Below are 19,371 nucleotides of genomic sequence, written 5' to 3'. Positions count from 1 at the left end.
CACTGACAGCACGTCAACCCCTGTATACCACATCGCTCCAATTCACTCTATTCCTTGCCCTCCTTTCACCCTCCTGCATGTTCAGGCCCCGATCACACAAAATCCTTTTCACTCCATCTTTCCACCTCCAATTCGGTCTCCCTCTTCTCCTCGTTCCCTCCACCTCCGACACATATATCCTCTTGGTCAATCTTTCCTCACTCATTCTCTCCATGTGCCCAAACCATTTCAAAACACCCTCTTCTGCTCTCTCAACCACACTCTTTTTATTTCCACACATCTCTCTTACCCTTACATTACTTACTCGATCATACCACCTCACACCACACATTGTCCTCAAACATCTCATTTCCAGCACATCCACCCTCCTGCGCACAACTCTATCCATAGCCCACGCCTCGCAACCATACAACATTGTTGGAATCACTATTCCTTCAAACATACCCATTTTTGCTTTCCGAGATAATGTTCTCGACTTCCACACATTCTTCAAGGCTCCCAGGATTTTCGCCCCTCCCCCACCCTATGATTCACTTCTGCTTCCATGGTTCCATCCACTGCCAGATCCACTCTCAGATATCTAAAACACTTTACTTCCTCCAGTTTTTCTCCATTCAAACTTACCTCCCAATTGACTTGACCCTCAACCCTACTGTACCTAATAACCTTGCTCTTATTCACATTTACTCTTAACTTTCTTCTTTCACACACTTTAGCAAACTCAGTCACCAGCTTCTGCAGTTTCTCACATGGATCAGCCACCAGCGCTGTATCATCAGTGAACAACAACTGACTCACTTCCCAAGCTCTCTCATCCACAACAGACTTCATACTTGCCCCTCTTTCCAAAACTCTTGCATTCACCTCCCTAACAACCCCATCCATATATATATATATATATATATATATATAAATACAGAAGAAGGAGTCATGCAGGGAGTGCTCATTCTCCTCCAAGGCTCAGACTGGGGTGTCTAAATGTGTGTGGATGTAACCAAGATGAGAAAAAAGGAGAGATAGGTAGTATGTTTGAGGAAAGGGACCTGGATGTTTTGGCTCTGAGTGAAACGAAGCTCAAGGGTAAAGGGGAAGAGTGGTTTGGGAATGTCTTGGGAGTAAAGTCAGGGGTTGGTGAGAGGACAAGAGCAAAGAGAGGGGTAGCACTACCCAAAGCAGTTGTGGGAGTATAAGAAAGTAAACCCTAGATTGATTTGGGTAAAACTGAAAGTGAATGGAGAGAGATGGGTGATTATCGGTGCCTATGCACCTGGTCATGAAAAGAAAGATCATGAGAGGCAAGTGTTTTGGGAGCAGCTGAGTGAGTTAGCAGCTTTGATGCACGAGATTGGGTTATAGTGATGGATGATTTGAATGCAAAGGTGAGTAATGTGATAATTGAGGGTGTTCAGTGTTGGAAATGGAAATGGTGAAGAGCTTGTAGATTTGTGTGCTGAAAAAGGACTGGTGATTGGGAGTACCTAGATTAAAAAGAGAGATATACATAAGTGTATGTATGGAAGTAGGGGAGATGGCCAGAGAGCGATACTGGACTACGGGTTAATTGATAGGTGCGTGAAAGAGAGACTTTTGGATGTTACTGTGCTGAGAGGGGCAACTGGAGTGATGTCTGATCATCATCTCATGAAGGTGAAGATTTGTAGAGGTTTTAAGAAAAGAAGAATGTTGAGGTGAAGAGAGTGGTGAGAGTAAGTGAGCTTGGAAAGGAGACTTGTGTGATGAAGTACCAGGAAAGGTTGAGTGCAGAATGGAAAAAGGTGAGAGCAGATGATGTAAGGTGAGTGGGGGAGGAATGGGATGTATTTAGAGAAGTAGTGATGGCTTGCACAAAGGATGCCTATGGCATGAGAAAGGTGGGAGTTGGGCAGATTAGACAGGGTATGAGTGGTGGGATGAAGAAGTAAGATTGTGAGTGAAAGAGAAGGGAGAGGCATTTGGACAATTTTTGCAGGTAAGTAGTGCGAATGACTGGGAGATGTATAAAAGAAAGAGGCAAGGAGGTCAAGAGAAAGGTGGAAGAAGTGAAAAAGAGGGCAAATGAGAGTTGAGGTGAGAGATCATCATTAAATTTTAGGGAGAATAAAAAGATGTTTTGTTAGGAGGTAAATGTAGTGCATAAGACAAGAAAAAATGGGAACATCGGTGAAGGGGGCTAATGGAGAGGTAAAAACAAGTGGTGGTGAAGTGAGGAGGAGATGGAGTGAGTATTTGAAGGTTTATTGAATGTGTTTGATGATAGAATGGCAGACATAGGGTGTTTTGGTCGAGGTGGTGTGCGAAGTGAGAGGTTCAGGGAGAATGGTTTGGTATACAGAGAAGAGGTAGTGAAGGCTTTGCAGAAGATGAAAGCTGGCAAGGTGGCGGGTTTGGATGGTATTGCTGTGGAATTTATCAAAAAAGGGGGTAACTGTTTTGTTGGCTGGTTGGTAAGGATGTTCAATGTATGTATGGTTTGTGGAAGTGCCTGAGGACTGGCAGAATGCATGCATAGTGCCACTGTACAAAGGCAAAGGGAAAAAAGGTGAGTGTTGAAATTACAGAGGTATAAGTTTGTTGAGTATTCCTGGGAAATTATACGGGAGGGTATTGATTGAGAGGGTAAAGGCATGTACAGAGCATCAGATTGGGGAAGAGCAGTGTGGTTTCAGAAGTGGTGGAGGATGTGTGGATCAGGTTTTTGCTTTGAAGAATGTATGTGAGAAATACTTGGAAAAACATGGATTTGTATGTAGCATTTATGGATCTGGAGAGGGCATATGATAGAGTTGATAGGGATGCTTTGTGGAAGGTATTAAGAGTATATGGCGTGGGAGGTAAGTTGCTGGAAGCAGTGAAAGGTTTTTATCAAGGATGTAAGGCATGTGTACGAGTAGGAAGAGAGGAAAGTGATTGGTTCCCAGTGAATGTTGGTTAGTGACAGGGGTGCGTGTTGTCTCCATGGTTTTTTAATTTCTTTATAGATGGGGTTGTTAGGGAGGTGAATGCAAGAGTTTTGGAGAGAGGGGCAAGTATGCAGTCTGTTGTGGATGGGAGGGCTTGGGAAGTGAGTCAATTGTTGTTCGCTAATGATACAGCACCAGTGGCTGATTCAGGTGAGAAACTGCAGAAGTTGGTGACTGAATTTGGTAAAGTGTGTGAAAGAAGAAAGCTAAGAGTAAATGTGAATAAGAGCAAGGTTATTAGGGTCAGTAGGGGTGAGGGACAAGTTAATTGGGAGGTAAGTTTGAATGGAGAAAAACTGTAGGATGTGAAGCGTTTTAGATATCTGGGAGTGTGGTTCAGAGAGCAGAAGAGGGTGTATTGAAATGGTTTGGTCACATGAAGACAATGAGTGAAGAAAGATTGACAAAGAGGATATATGTGTCAGAGGTGGAGGGAACAAGGAGAAAAGGGAGACCAAATTGGAGGTGGAAGGATGGAGCAAAAATGATTTTCAGCAATCAGGAGCTGAACATACAGAAGGGTGAAAGGCATGCAAGGAATAGAGTGAACTGGAAAGATGTGGTATACCAGGGTTGACATGCTGTCAATGGATTGAACCAGGGCAAGTGAAGCGTCTGGAGTAAACCAAGGAAAGTTTTGTGGGGTCTGGATGTGGAAAGGAAGCTGTGATTTTGGTGCATTACACATGATAGCTAGAGACTGAGTGTGAATGAATATGGCCCTTGTTGTCTTTTCCTAATGCTACCTTGCTCGCACGTTGGGGGGTGCCATTTCATGTGTGGCGGGGTGGCGACAGGAATGGATGAAGGCAGCAAGTATGAATATGTGTATATGTATATGTCTGTGTATGTATATACATGTGTATGTGGGTGGATGGTCTAGCCAGGCATAGTTGATACTGCACAAAAATCCTTATTGTTCTAACATTCTAAAAATTGGCTGGGTTTCATGACACAAGTTATGATCAGAGTACATCCCTACTCTTTATGTTTCTGAATTTAACAGGTGACTTTTTTCTCTCATAAATCTCAGTCTTATGTGGCTATGTCATTATGATGATACATTAAAGATGCGGAAAAAGTTAGCAATAAGTGATATATGATTTTTTTTTATTTGATATAAGGATGATTTATGGCTGTTGCTCACCATGTGAATTAAGTTTATATATATATATATATATATATATATATATATATATATATATATATATATATATATATATATACACATACTTTTTCTTATTTCATAAGGCCTTAAAACTATAAGATAAGATGTGATGTTTCTTCCTGCAATAGTTTGAGAAAACATAAAAATCTTGCACATCCCAGGGCAACCTAACATGAATACTCGGACCTGTATATAGGCTGTCTTTATATTCATGTTATATATTATCTCTGGGCAAAAAAATAAAAAATAAAAAAAGAAAGATAATTATTTTTAGACCTTTATTATATAGAACATTAAGATATCCTTATTATCCAGACCTTGTTGTTTTAGGATATAGTATGTACTGAAATATTTTTCGTTTTGACATCAATATTCACACTAATTGTTTGAAAGCTAAACATCTAGTCTGAATATCTTGGACTAAATTATTTAGGACCTAAATATAAGCTTTTGATTACTCAGAACCTAATTATCTAAAGCAATGGTAATGAATGGCATTATAATTTCCAAAGAGGAAAAAAAAAATACATATATATTTTAAGACTTTGGATGATTTACAGAATACATATAGAATTTCATCCACCTCAGTACACAGTATTTCACAACCAGTGCTTTTGTAATTTTCACTGTATATACATATATATGTATAAAAAAGGACAAAATTAAGTTGACATCTATGCTCTTTTGGGTTGTATCGTATTAAAAAAGAAGACAGGATGTAATTCCAGTGTCTACCATCACCATATGTTTGCTGAAATGATTATTAACATAACACCCATGACCCATCAGAAATGACAGGACTAGGCATCTTCTAAATAAATGATATTGTTAACATGTGCCTTTATTTTCCATCCTCACCTATATTCAGTGGACAATTTTGACTTAACTGGTACTCCTTCACCCTTTCACCACTTGATGACTTGTGCAAGCTTACTGTTCAACATTATTTCATTATTTCAGTGAGGTTAACCTCAAAAAACTTTTAATAGTTCCTTGCACTCACAGCAAAAGTGACAAATAAGATTTTACCCTCTACCTCAACCATCAGCAGCACAATGTTAAACGGTCCTATAAATCTATATATGTAATGTCTCTGCTGAAAAGTGTTTATCAAGATGTCAAAGCACTGAGCAACAGTTCACAACCTGGTCATCCTTGGATCCCTTACAGGCCCATGAAGGCAATAATGGGTGTCCATAAACTGTATGTTCAACACGTCAAACAACTGTAACGAAAACTGTTCATAAGGCTGCTTCAAGTTTCTTCGCTCTTTAAACACAGCTAGAACTACATCCATTTGGTAAAGCTATGCTGGTCATCTGTCAATCACAAACTGATTTTTTTTTTTGAAATCCAAGCAAAGTTTTGTAGGGAAATAACTGTATGACAAGTTTATGGGCTCCCTGCACAAACACCTGAAGTAGTTGAAAGGTCTTCATGATTAGTCTGTATGAATCTGTAATGAATATGATTTGATCATACTGGGAGATTTTTATATATCGTTATCAAGAGAAGAATCCCTTTCCAGTAGCTCTGAGAATAGGATCTAGCTAACTTGTTTGATAATGTCCTGATACAATTAACTGAGAGACCTACTTGTGACAAAACCATAATGATTTCTAGCTACAAACAAGGTTAATAATACGGTTGAAGCTGGAGAAAAGTTCTGTACACATGATCACTATGGGAGCTTGAGAAAATATAATACTCAAGGGAAAGGAAGAAAAGATAGACAAGAAAATTTTGATCACATTGCTCTTGACAGTTAAACCTGGAATGATACCATTACTGAAAAGAATATGTACAAATCTTAGTGAAGCTTTAGTAAAACTTTCAAAACAGTTGTATATGCCAATACATAGTAGAAAGCCTTTTTCCAAAACGATGCTAAAATGGTTCTGTCCTATCACCTACCCTCTTCTTTCTCTCAGTAAATGATCTCTTTTCTATTTCTAACCCCATTCACTCTCATGCTGATGATTCCACTTTGCATACTTCAAGTCATCTTTTATTCCCTCCCTTCTTTAATACTCATTCTCTTTCTCATACTGATGATATTTCGAGGCTCATTTCTGATCTTGTAATATCTATTAGTGTGAAAATGTAAATTTTCCCGAGGCCTCTATTTAAGAATAATTCATTTTCCTCTGTTCAATATCAAAACACCTCAATTCAACCTTGTAATGATATAAACATGTGGGACATAATCATATCCTCTGCTTTGTCCTGAAAACCCCATATAATCAACATCACAAAGTCTGCTTCCTGAAGACTGGGAGTGTTGTATAGGTACCGTGATCATATTTCTTGTTAGCAGCTGTTTTACATCTACAGGGGTTTTATTTGTCCAGGTATGGAATACTGTTTACACATCTGGAGGGGGATTGCCCTGCACCTCTCCCTCTATTACAAAGAATGAAATTAAAGATCTTCCATCTCCTTAGTTCTCCTGGAATCACCTCTCCTTTTCCATACGCTGTGATGTTGCTGCTCTCTATTTGTATGTATCCCTACCCCATAAAGGTTAGGTCTCGTGACAAGCACATGGCTCCTGCTTCCCACAGCTTCTGCATGGAGGCCAGTGATTTGAGTGAGAACTGACTGTTATGTGCCTCCTCCTTTCCTCCAACAGACAGGCTGTGGAATTCTCTTCCTTCTTGTGTCTTTCCCTCTTCATATAACATTTCTTCCTTTAAGAGTAAGATGTACAAAAACTTACGGAGCCCAGATTAATTTTTACCACACTTTTTAATTTTTTCTTTCACCCAAGATGGCTGTGAAATGGGCATAATATCCATCCATGCCATGTCGGTCAGTCAGAAAAGAGATTGAGAGAGACCAATAACTACCATGGCAGAATGAATTACATAAATTTGCAGAAAGAGACACATGTCAATGAAAACATCAATTTTTAAGCGTATATTGCTGAAAATAGCATTACAAACCCTAAGGAGTTTCATGGTTTTGCTAGAAGCAAGAGAATCATTACCCGATCAACTGTACCATGAATTACAGTAAATGACTCACAACAATGTAGTCATGACAAAGATTCTAAATGATATTCTGCATCTGTATTTACAAGTGAAAAGGCAATACATCCTCTGAACCCAGTTCCACTGATATTTATATATATATTTATTTTGCTTTGTCGCTGCCTCCCGCGTTTGCGAGGTAGCGCAAGGAAACAGACGAAAGAAATGGCCCAACCCACCCCCATACACATGTATATACATACACCTCCACACACACAAATATACATACCCATACATCTCAATGTACACATATATATACACACACAGACACATACATATATACACATGCACACAATTCACACTGTCTGCCTTTATTCATTCCCATCGCCACCTCACCACACATGGAATAACATCCCCCTCCCCCCTCATGTGTGCGAGGTAGCGCTAGGAAAAGACAACAAAGGCCCCATTTGTTCACACTCAGTCTCTAGCTGTCATGCAATAATGCCCGAAACCACAGCTCCCTTTCCACATCCAAGCTCCACAGAACTTTCCATGGTTTACCCCAGACGCTTCACATGCCCTGATTCAATCCATTGACAGCACGTCAACCCCGGTATACCACATCGATCCAAGTCACTCCACTGATAAGAGATGAAAACAATTGGCAACACACTAACAGAAATGCTTAAGATATACTGTCAACACAACATGAAGTAAAAGTAAACAAAACAGCAAGTCCAGATCATTTGCATCCATGGAAAATGAAAAAAGGCAAAAAATGAGATACTCAAACTCTTGACTGCTCTTCTCAGAAAGTCAATTGTTTGGGAAAAGTTCTAAGAGAACGGATGTTGCTATGTAGCGCAGATATTCATATAGCAATTAACCACTGCCCAGAAATTATTGTCTGACTAGCTTGATGCTTATGGTCAGTAAGCTAATGGAAATAATCACTCGGGATAAGATTGTAAACGATTTAGAGGACCACCTCTTAAAAACTAACCTAACATAAAACTTAACCTAAACAGGGGTCATGAGATCTCGAGTGAGCTCAGCTTTATTGGTTCTGCAGCTTTGGGGACTGGTACCAAAGACTCCTTGACATTAGAACCCTTAGTATTATTCCTCCAGACTCTGGAAACATTAAAGCCAGTTTCATAAGTGGATAGGTTAGGTCGTAACCCTATAATGACAACAATTAATAGATGATATTAAGTAGAAGTTACACATTTTTTTAAGTATGCAGAGACGGCACGGACAACTGAATGCCCAAATCAAGGCCATCTCATGAACTCTCTCTCTGTATATATATACTTTTCATTATATCTTTTTTATTATAATTTGTCGCTGTCTCCTATGTTAACGAGGTAGCGCAAGGAAACAGATGAAAGAAATGGCCCTACTCACCCCCATACACATGTATATACATACACGTCCACACACGCAAATATACATACCTATACATCTCCAACGTATTCATATATATATGCACAAATAGACATATACATATATACACATGTAGATAATTCAAACTGTCTGCCTTTATTCATTCCCATTGCCACCCCACCACACATGAAATAAGAATCCCCTCCCCCCGCATGTGCACAAGGTAGCGTTAGGAAAAGACAACAAAGGCCACATTCGTTCACACTCAGTCTCTAGCTGCCATGTATAATGCACTGAAACCACAGCTCCCTTTCCACATCCAGGCCCCACAGAACTTTCCATGGTTTACCCCAGACACTTCACATGCCCTGGTTCAATCCATTGACAGCACGTCGACCCCGGTATACCATATCATTCCAATTCACTCTATTCTTTGCACGCCTTTCACCCTCCTGCATGTTCAAGCCCCGATCACTCAAAATCTTTTACACTCCATCTTTCCAGCTCCAATTTGGTCTCCCACTTCTCCTCGTTCCCTCCACTTATGACACATATATCCTCTTGGTCAATCTTTCCTCACTCATTCTCTCCATGTGACCAAACCATTTCAAAACACCCTCTTCTGCTCTCTCAACCACGCTCTTTTTATTTCCACACATCTCTCTTACCCTATTATAACTTACTCGATCAAAACACCTCACACCACATACTGTCCTTGAACATCTCATTTCCAGCATATATGGGGGTGGGTTGGGCCATTTCTTTCGTCTATTTCCTTGCGCTACCTCGCAAACGCGGGAGACAGCGACAAAAAAAAAAAATTTATATATATATATATATATATATATATATATATGGAATACCTGGTTTAAAAAGCGAGATATACATAAGTATACTTATGTAAGTAGGACAGATGGCCAGAGAGCGTTATTGGATTACGTGTTAATTGACAGGCGCGCGAAAGAGAGACTTTTGGATGTTAATGTGCTGAGAGGTGCAACTGGAGGGATGTCTGATCATTATCTTGTGGAGGCTAAGGTGAAGATTTGTATGGGTTTTCAGAAAAGAAGAGTGAATGTTGGGGTGAAGAGGGTGGTGAGAGTAAGTGAGCTTGGGAAGGAGACTTGTGTGAGGAAGTACCAGGAGAGACTGAGTACAGAATGGAAAAAGGTGAGAACAATGGAAGGGGAGTGGGGGAGGAATGGGATGTATTTAGGGAATCAGTGATGAATTGCGCAAAAGATGCTTGTGGCATGAGAAGAGTGGGAGGTGGGTTGATTAGAAAGGGTAGTGAGTGGTGGGATGAAGAAGTAAGAGTATTAGTGAAAGAGAAGAGAGAGGCATTTGGACGATTTTTGCAGGGAAAAAATACAATTGAGTGGGAGATGTATAAAAGAAAGAGACAGGAGGTCAAGAGAAAGGTGCAAGAGGTGAAAAAAAGGGCAAATGAGAGTTGGGGTGAGAGAGTATCATTAAATTTTAGGGAGAATAAAAAGATGTTCTGGAAGGAGGTAAATAAAGTGCGTAAGACAAGGGAGCAAATGGGAACTTCAGTGAAGGGCACAAATGGGGAGGTGATAACAAGTAGTGGTGATGTGAGAAGGAGATGGAGTGAGTATTTTGAAGGTTTGTTGAATGTGTTTGATGATAGAGTGGCAGATATAGGGTGTTTTGGTAGAGGTGGTGTGCAAAGTGAGAGGGTTAGGGAAAATGAATTGGTAAACAGAGAAGAGGTAGTAAAAGCTTTGCGGAAGATGAAAGCCGGCAAGGCAGCAGGTTTGGATGGTATTGCAGTGGAATTTATTAAAAAAGGGGGTGACTGTATTGTTGACTGGTTGGTAAGGTTATTTAATGTACGTATGACTCATGGTGAGGTGCCTGAGGATTGGCGGAATGCGTGCATAGTGCCATTGTACAAAGGCAAAGGGGATAAGAGTGACTGCTCAAATTACAGAGGTATAAGTTTGTTGAGTATTCCTGGTAAATTATATGGGAGGATATTGATTGAGAGGGTGAAGGCATGTACAGAGCATCAGATTTGGGAAGAGCAGTGTGGTTTCAGAAGTGGTAGAGGATGTGTGGATCAGGTGTTTGCTTTGAAGAATGTATGTGAGAAATACTTAGAAAAGCAAATGGATTTGTATGTAGCATTTATGGATCTGGAGAAGGCATATGATAGAGTTGATAGAGATGCTCTGTGGAAGGTATTAAGAATATATGGTGTGGGAGGCAAGTTGTTTGAAGCAGTGAAAAGTTTTTATCGAGGATGTAAGGCATGTGTACGTGTAGGAAGAGAGGAAAGTGATTGGTTCTCAGTGAATGTAGGTTTGCGGCAGGGGTGTGTGATGTCTCCATGGTTGTTTAATTTGTTTATGGATATGGATGGGGTTGTTAGGGAGGTGAATGCAAGAGTTTTGGAAAGAGGGGCAAGTATGAAGTCTGTTGGGGATGAGAGAGCTTGGGAAGTGAGTCAGTTGTTGTTCGCTGATGATACAGCGCTGGTGGCTGATTCATGTGAGAAACTGCAGAAGCTGGTGACTGAGTTTGGTAAAGTGTGTGAAAGAAGAAAGTTAAGAGTAAATGTGAATAAGAGCAAGGTTATTAGGTACAGTAGGGTTGAGGGTCAATGCAATTGGGAGGTGAGTTTGAATGGAGAAAAACTGGAGGAAGTGAAGTGTTTTAGATATCTGGGAGTGGATCTGGCAGCGGATGGAACCATGGAAGCGGAAGTGGATCATAGGGTGGGGGAGGGGGCGAAAATGCTGGGAGCCTTGAAGAATGTGTGGAAGTCGAGAACATTATCTCGGAAAGCAAAAATGGGTATGTTTGAAGGAATAGTGGTTCCAACAATGTTGTATGGTTGCGAGGCGTGGACTATGGATAGAGTTGTGCGCAGGAGGATGGATGTGCTGGAAATGAGATGTTTGAGGACAATGTGTGGTGTGAGGTGGTTTGATCGAGTAAGTAACGTAAGGGTAAGAGAGATGTGTGGAAATAAAAAGAGCGTGGTTGAGAGAGCAGAAGAGGGTGTTTTGAAATTGTTTGGTCACATTGAGAGAATGAGTGAGGAAAGATTGACCAAGAGGATATATGTGTCGGAGGTGGAGGGAACGAGGAGAAGAGGGAGACCAAATTGGAGGTGGAAAGATGGAGTGAAAAAGATTTTGTGTGATCGGGGCCTGAACATGCAGGAGGGTGAAAGGAGGGCAAAGAATAGAGTGAATTGGAGCGATGTGGTATACCGGGGTTGACGTGCTGTCAGTGGATTGAATCAAGGCATGTGTATGGGGGTGGGTTGGGCCATTTCTTTCGTCTGTTTCCTTGCGCTAGCTCGCAAACGCGGGAGACAGCGGCAAAAAAAAAAAAAAAAATATATATATATACTGGGCTAAGCTAGATACTCATTTTACTGACCATTTCCTTGGGGAAGATGAACAGCTGGCTTGACTGTGGACTGACTTTCGCAGCCAGGATTTGAACCTATGCATTTGAACCTCTGCAGTCCGTAATGTGTTACAGTTAGCAACACTAATCAATACACCACAGAGGCTTCTGTTCTAGCACGAGAGGAATACTTGTCAGAGCACTCATCAGAATGGGACTACCGGGCTATTCCTGTCATCTTATCCTTACAAGCGCCATACACCTACTCAAATCTCATTTATCATATTCTCATAAGTCATCTTGCTATTTCCACTGTGCACAATTGTTTTTAAAAGTAATCATGACAAAGTCCAGCAAACTTGTGGTCCCTAGTCCCCGGCATCATGGGGTGCTAAGAATCTCTGGGTTCCCGCCTGATACTACAGCTAGTGAGGGGGAGGGATAAGACAGTTGTAATACCAGCCCCATCCACGACCCTTCTGTCACTTCCATTCTGACAGCACAACAGCTGTCTGTGCCATAGACAGAACAACTCTCTTTGGTTCTTGTTTCTCCTCTATCTTTACTCTGGATGACTCTATCATTCCTTCACCCACTGATCCTCTTAGTAATCCTATGCCCCTTCCCACGATCTCTTCAGAACTGTCTGAAAAGCTCTTTTCTCTCTCTGGACACAAGCAAAGCATAATTATGGTCCTGACAGCATCCATCCCCGAGCACTGAAAGTGTGTACATCCAAACTTGCACTTGTGCTTGCTTGTCTGGTGTTTCTTTAAAAAAAAAAAATCCTTGTAAGGATGTATTGGAACATCCCATCCCTAAGAAGAGTGACCATTCTAACCCCTCTAGGTATCGTTCACCCCTCTCTAGGTATCGTCCACCCCCCTCTAGGTATCATGTTGTTTTGACATCCCTCCTCAACCCCCATAAACTCTGGTATCTTGAATCTGTCTTCTCTCTGATCGCCAGTATGGTTTCTGTAACGTGAGACCCACTGGTGATATTCTTTCCTATCTTACTAATGTCTAATCATCACCCATGAAAAATTTTGGCGAATCCTGTGCAGTTGCCCTTGATATATTCAAAGCTTTTGACAGGGTGTGGCATCGGGGTCTCATCTCGAATCTTTGTTCCTTCATATCTATCTTCCTCTCTTTCCGATCTATCTTCGTGGATGTTGTTGGATCAACCTCTACCTTTCCTCTATCAAAAGTTGTGTCCCTCAGGGTTGTTCTGTCGCCTAAAATTTTTCCTCTTTTTATCAACGATTTTTTTTTCTACAAATATGCAAATGCACTCATACGCTGACAACACTACATTCCTCCACATCCTTTAATTCTGCTCCTTCTCTCACTCAAACTACATCTCGTCTTGACAAAGCCTCCTTAATAAACTCAGACCTGAACAGTTTCTGCCCGTCTCTCTGAAGAAATTCCTCACAACTTTTCTCTCTCATTCAATGGTTCTGTAATTCCACCACGTGACTTAATAAACATACTTGGTATTACTTTAACATCAACACTAGTGATCTTGGAAACCCCACACTACAGAAATAGCTAAGTTTGCATCTAAGAAACTGGAATCCTGTTTACATGTCAAAATTCCTTTTCATCCTAACAGCTGCCCCATTTGAACAAAAGATTTATCCGTCCTTGTGTGGAGTACTGCTCTCACATCTGGAGTGGTTAAAACTCTGCTTCCTTTGTTGACAGTAGAGTCGAAATCGGTGAGACTCATCAACTTCTCCCACGCTGACTTCAAAACTTGATCTTTGTGTCCTACGCCGCAATGTTGGTTCACTTTCCCTCTTCTATAGGTATTACTTTCGGTTCTTGTTCCCAGAGCTGGATATCTGTGAGCCCCCAACACTAGATAGACCACTTAATACTGAGCGGGCTGCCGCGTCACATGATTAGAAAGTGGCCGTTGGCAACTAAAGGGTCAGCCGTTTAGAAAATCATTTCTATCCCTGCTCCTCGAAACTTCGGAACCCTCTACCTTCTCGTATTTTTTTCTCCAGTAACTACTGGTTTTACCACTTACAAAATTCGTCAATATCTTCGTTTCTTCTTTTTCCCTTTCATTAACCTCTTTACATTTCAATTAAGCCCGGTTTGACATGAACTTCTGTCAGTGACAGAAGCCTCGGTGAAAAAAAAAAAAAAAATCGGCAACTTTGGAGCTTCGGAACTTGGCGCAGACACGATCGTATGCAGAAGACTATTTCCTGTCCGCTTCCGTGTTTATGTGACGCTCGCAACAGCAATGATATAGTGACTGTCGACTCCACAACAACTTAAATCTGCCTGTGTGACCCTACGTCTGACGTGGGCTGTCATTAGAACATCCTAACGTCTTGTGTTGCACCTGAAAATTCACATGACTGTGTTGTCTTGCATAGAGAAGGAGGCAAGACGATATCAGCTGGGTTTTTCTCATCCATCGTCAGGATGCTCACCCTGCGTTAGTCATGTGGTTGTACCTGATGCTCAAGTCAAACACATCTAACCATTTGATCTAAAAGAAGATAAAGGCATGAAGCCCTCACCTCTGCGTTGAATCACTGCTTGAAATATGGCTCTTGCAGAAAAGGCTGAACCTGGAACTTACCCTCGGTTCATAAAGTTGTGGAAAACTCCACTCTCAGTCACTGAGCACAATACAAATGACTATTTTCTTTTCTTCTACAAACATTTCCATCCATTAATATTTCAGTACCACTGACTCTCCACACTTCTAATTCTAACCAAAGGATATAGTCCTGAAAAACAGCGTAACGCATTCACTAGTCGCCCAGGGTTGAGTGCATGGGTTCGGATCCTGATTGCAGCAATCGGTCCACAGTCAACTCAGCTGTTCATCCACCTCGAGGTGTTAGTCGCTGAAATGGTTACCTGGCTCGGGGTAGGGTATATATATAAATTGTCAAAGTGGTTAGTTTCTTTAAGCCCATTAATGGGAAGATATCAAATTCTAATATCATGAACAATGTGGATTTAGTTAACAAGCTTAATAATATCAACGTTAATTTTGATTTCAAACTTGTTAGTTTTGCTGTTTCCTCACTTTTCACAAAAGTTCCAGTTGATGACCTTAGAATATTTATTTGATGTTTTGGATGATATTCAATCTACCTGTTTCAAAGTCCGTTTTTACTGAATGAAGTGATAAGATTGTGTATTTCAATTCAATGGAGAATATTATGCTCAAAAATTTGGTATGGCAATAGGTAACCCTCTTTCATCTGTACTAAGCAATCTTCACATGGAATTCTTTGAAACAAAATTACTAAAGGATGCCTTACCTTCTGATGCAATTTCGTTTAGGTATGTAGATGATGTTCTTTGTGTTTGGCCAACAAATGAAACTTTACAAACATTTCTCCCCTCTTAAACAATTTAGTACCTTCCAGCAAATTTACTATACAAAAAATGAAAATAATGGTATGTTACCATTTTTAGACTGCATGATCCATGGGCATAGAAACAAGTTTTTTTTTTTTTTTAGCATATACAGAAAACCTACCAAGGTATGCTCATATATCCATTATTACTCATCTCAATATGACGAGTTAAATCATTATAATTTCAGTCTATGTCCCTTAATGCATTACGTATCTGCAGTCCAGAGTTTATTGATGATAAGTTTGAGAAGATATATTCTATTGGACCGTTGAAGTCTTATTATAGACTCTTTACTGTTTACTATAATTTTGATTTCACTTTGTTAACATCTAATCGTCGTCTTCTTTTTGCTTAGGAGGCCTGTAAAAACGCCGAGACGTCGTTTACTTTTGAACCTGTCGGTAATGACACGATGACACGATCCTTGCATACGATGATACGGTCCTTGGATACGATGGTCCGGTCTTTGTGTACGATGGCCCGGTCCTTGGATACGATGATACGGTCCTTGGTTACGATGGGCCGGTCCTTGGATACGATGGTCTGGTCCATGATTACGATGATACGGTCCTTGGATACGATGGTCCGGTCCTTGATTACGATGATACGGTCCTCTGGTCCTTGATTACGATGATACGGTCCTTGGATACGATGGTCCGGTCCTTGGATACGATGGTCCGGTCCTTGGATACGATGGTCCGGTCCTTGGTTACGATGATACGGTCCTTAGACACGATGATACGATCCTTGGATACGATGATACTGTCCTTGGATACGATGGTCCGGTCCTAGGATACGATGGTGTGAAGAAGCCTTCATTGTGCTCATAGTTCGTACCGTCGTTTTCAAAGGATGTACCAACACGACCAATTCAGGGGTCAATCCGTTGTAGATAGCAGTTTGCCTGACTCTGGGTGTAGTCATTATGATATATCCCAATCGTTAAATGATAAGATATAATATCACCAAATGATAATTGTCACAAAAATAATGACGTGAGAAATAACGACCCTGAAAACAGTGACAGTCGTAATAGTAATGGTGATTGTAATAATATGGACAACAAAGACAACTAAAACTAATCATAATAACAAACATCAGAATAAGAAGGAAATTACATCCGCTGGGTTAGTTAGTTTAGATTAGGTTGCATGTGAAATTCATATCCATACAAAATCTCAAAACATATATATATATATATATATATATATATATATATATATATATATATATATATGCATGGACATATATATATGCAAGGCAGCAGGTTTGGATGGTATTGCAGTGGAATTTATTAAAAAAGGGGGTGACTGTATTGTTGACTGGTTGGTAAGGTTATTTAATGTATGTATGATTCATGGTGAGGTGCCTGAGGATTGGCGGAATGCGTGCATAGTGCCATTGTACAAAGGCAAAGGGGATAAGAGTGAGTGCTCAAATTACAGAGGTATACGTTTGTTGAGTATTCCTGGTAAATCATATGGGAGGGTATTGATTGAGAGGGTGAAGGCATGTACAGAGCATCAGATTGGGGAAGAGCAGTGTGGTTTCAGAAGTGGTAGAGGATATGTGGATCAGGTGTTTGCTTTGAGGAATGTATGTGAGAAATACTTAGAAAAGCAAATGGATTTGTATGTAGCATTTATGGATCTGGAGAAGGCATATGATAGAGTTGATACAGATGCTCTGTGGAAGGTACTAAGAAGATATGGTGTGGGAGGCAAGTTGTTAGAAGCAGTGAAAAGTTTTTATCGAGGATATAAAGCCTGTGTACGTGTTGGAAGAGAGGAAAGTGATTGGTTCTCAGTGAATGTAGGTTTGCGGCAGGGGTGTGTGATGTCTCCATGGTTGTTTAATTTGTTTATGGATGGGGTTGTTAGGGCGGTGAATGCAAGAGTTTTGGAAAGAGGGGCAAGTATGCAGTCTGTTGGGGATGAGAGAGCTTGGGAAGTGAGTCAGTTGCTGTTCGCTGATGATACAGCGCTGGTGGTTGATTCATGAGAAACTGCAGAAGCTGGTGACTGAGTTTGGTAAAGTGTGTGAAAGAAGAAAGTTAAGAGTAAATGTGAATAAGAGCAAGGTTATTAGGTACAGTAGGGTTGAGGGTCAAGTCAATTGGGAGGTGAGTTTGAATGGAGAAAAACTGGAGGAAGTGAAGTGTTTTAGATATCTGGGAGTGGATCTGGCAGCGGATGGAACCATGGAAGCGGAAGTGGATCATAGGGTGGGGGAGGGGGCGAAAATCCTGGGAGCCTTGAAAATGTGTGGAAGTCGAGAACATTATCTCGGAAAGCAAAAATGGGTATGTTTGAAGGAATAGTGGTTCCAACAATGTTGTATGGTTGCGAGGCGTGGGCTATGGATAGAGTTGTGCGCAGGAGGATGGATGTGCTGGAAATGAGATGTTTGAGGACAATGTGTGGTGTGAGGTGGTTTGATCGAGTGAGTAACGTAAGGGTAAGAGAGATGTGTGGAAATAAAAAGAGCGTGGTTGAGAGAGCAGAAGAGGGTGTTTTGAAGTGGTTTGGGCACATGGAGAGGATGAGTGAGGAAAGATTGACCAAGAGGATATATGTGTCGGAGGTGGAGGGAACAAGAAGAGGGAGACCAAATTGGAGGTGGAAAGATGGAGTGAAAAAGATTTTGTGTGATCGGGGCCTGAACATGCAGGAGGGTGAAAGGAGGGCAAGGAATAGAGTGAATTGGAGCGATGTGGTATACCGGGGTTGACGTGCTGTCAGTGGATTGAAGCAAGGCATGTGAAGCGTCTGGGGTAAACCATGGAAAGCTGTGTAGGTATGTATATTTGCGTGTGTGGACGTATGTATATACATGTGTATGGGGGGGGTTGGGCCATTTCTTTCGTCTGTTTCCTTGCGCTACCTCGCAAACGCGGGAGACAGCGACAAAGTATAATAAATAAAATAAATAATATATGTATATATATATATATATATATATATATATATATATATATATATATATATATATATATATTGATAAAAGCTAGGAGGCACAGTATTAATAAGCTAGGCGGCACAACATAATAGAAATTAGGCTGCACAGCATAAATTTAATAGAAGTTACGCGGCACAGCATAAATATTATAGAAGCCAGGCTGCACAACATAAACAATATTCGAGGCCATGCTACACCGCATAAATATAATAATATCAGTCCTGCGAGTCTTCTTCGGCATGCAGTCAAAGCCTACGTTACAAAAAGGATAATAATATCTAAGCTTGACAACAAGGGGTGAGAACACAAAGTTTTATAGGGGAGACCAGTGTGTGTCTTCAATCAAAGCCTGTCGATCACTACCTCTGCCACTGCCCGGCGCCAGCTCCTTGCCAGCGGTGGATTAAGGGTTTGTAATTTGCTGACAGCACTAGTGGAACTTTCCTGTGATTAACATCCACTATTCTTCTATGCCAATCTTATTCTATCTATACAGTGTAGCTAAGCTTCTCTTATCATATTTTTGCCTAGCATCTCTTATTATGTTTGCTGTGTAGCTTAGCTTCTCTTATTGTATTTATGCAATGTAGCCTAGCCTCTCTAGTAATATAAATATATACAATAAAAGAAGCTTGTAATATAAATAAATACAATACGAGAAGCTACGCTACACTGCAAACACAATAAGAGATCTAGGCTACACTATATAAATATAATAAGAGAAGCTAGGATACACTGCATGACTATAACAAAAGAAACTAGGGACATCAGTAGTTTACACATTCTGCACTCGATTATTCGAATCAGCCCCCAGTGCTGTACCATCAGCAAGCAACTACTGACTCACTTCTCAGGCCCTCTCATCCCCTACAGTCTTCATACACTCCACTCTCTGCAAGGCTTTCAAACCCAACACATATCACGGCCGCAGACCAACTTTCACTTGGAATCATTCATTCTCCTATTTCTATTAGTGCACATGCCTTACGTCCTTTTTAAAAATTCACAGCTTCTTAACAAAAGTATCTTTTCCAAGCTCACTTATTCTTACCACTCTCTTCTCACCGACAATGTCTCTTGTTTTCCGCAGACCTCTACAAATAATCATCCTCGACAAGGTAGCAATCACACGTCCC

Source organism: Panulirus ornatus, chromosome 3, assembly GCF_036320965.1.
Source record: "Panulirus ornatus isolate Po-2019 chromosome 3, ASM3632096v1, whole genome shotgun sequence".
Taxonomy (NCBI): domain Eukaryota; kingdom Metazoa; phylum Arthropoda; class Malacostraca; order Decapoda; family Palinuridae; genus Panulirus; species Panulirus ornatus.
This window is presented reverse-complemented; position numbering follows the sequence as displayed.